This window comes from Echinops telfairi, unplaced genomic scaffold, assembly GCF_000313985.2.
Source record: "Echinops telfairi isolate 266 unplaced genomic scaffold, ASM31398v2 ScPeMD7_42;HRSCAF=159, whole genome shotgun sequence".
Lineage (NCBI taxonomy): Eukaryota > Metazoa > Chordata > Mammalia > Afrosoricida > Tenrecidae > Echinops > Echinops telfairi.
Window position 1 is genome coordinate 591,923 of NW_022103940.1, and position 1,398 is coordinate 593,320.

Genomic DNA, 1,398 nt, shown 5'->3' on the forward strand with positions numbered 1-1,398 from the left:
TGAATATTAAACATGATATTCTTCTCTTTTTTATGTGTGCATTAATTATTATAAACTGATCTCTAATAACAACTTTTTCTTTGTCCCATAAGAATGTTGTGTGATCATTCTCATTTCTTTCAATGAACCTCTTAATCTCATCTCTTATTTGGGCTAATACCCAGTCTTTTGTTGAGTAGTGTTTTTTTAGTTTCTTTGTGTTTGTCTTAATGTTTTATTCTTTGTATTGTTGATTTCCAGTTTTATGGCACTGTGATGTGAGAAGATGGTTTGAATCATTTCTATAGGTTTGAATTTATTAAGGCTTGTGTTATAATCTACCATGTGGTCTATTCTGGAATATGTATCGTGTGCATTGGAGAAAAGCTATTAATTTTTGCTGTTCATTGGGAACTCTAAATATCTAGGAGGTCAAGCTGTTTGATTTTGTTGTTCAGCTCTTCATTTTATTTATTGAGTTTGTTTCCTGTTGGTCTATCTTTTCATGAGAATCACATATTGAAATCTCCTACTATTATTGTTAATCTGCTGATTTCTCTGTTCATCTCTTTGAGGTTTTGGTTGATGAATTTTGGGGGTCTTTTGTTGAGCCCATATATGTTTCTTATGGATATGTGTTCTTATTCTATTTATTATTTAATCATTATGTAGTGTCCATTCTTGTGTCTCATTATGAAGTTTACTTTGAAGTCTATGTTGTCTGAATTACTATTGCCATTACTGCTGTTTTGGGTTGCCATTGAGTTGGTAAATTTTTCACAATCCTTTATCTGTTAGTCTGTGTCTGTATGTTTGAGGTGTGCATTTAGTCCATTGATATTCTATGTAAGTAATTCTAAATGTAAGCTAGTTTCTACCATATTACATTATTTTGATTAATATTTTTCTTCTTTGTTGGGGGGATGAGGTGATTCATGTCCCCATTTCCCATCTAGATCTGTATTTTTTGGGGTATTGTTGTCAGTGTGTTGACTTCTGGCTGGTTTTACACCCTGAGGTAATTTCATTTTGTGTGCTGCAGTTGTTGATTTTCTGACCATAAGATCTGGTTGATATATTTTATGAGATTGGGTTTGTTTTTATGAATTCTCTAAACATTTCCTTGTTTGAGAATATTTCTATTTCTTATTAATATTTCACAGATAGCTTTGCTGGATACACAATTCTTGGTTAGCAGTTAGTTTTCTTTCAAAGTTTGGTATTTATTGCTCCATTTTCTTCTTTCCTGCATGGTTTCTGCAGAGACATATGAGCTTATTCTTATCTGTTTATCTTGTATGTGACTACATATTTCTCTCTACCTGCTTTCAAGATTCTCAGATTCTCTTTTTTTCCCTTGAAGTTGGATAATTTGACTACTATATGTCTTGATGGTTTTGTTTGTTTTTTGTTTTATTT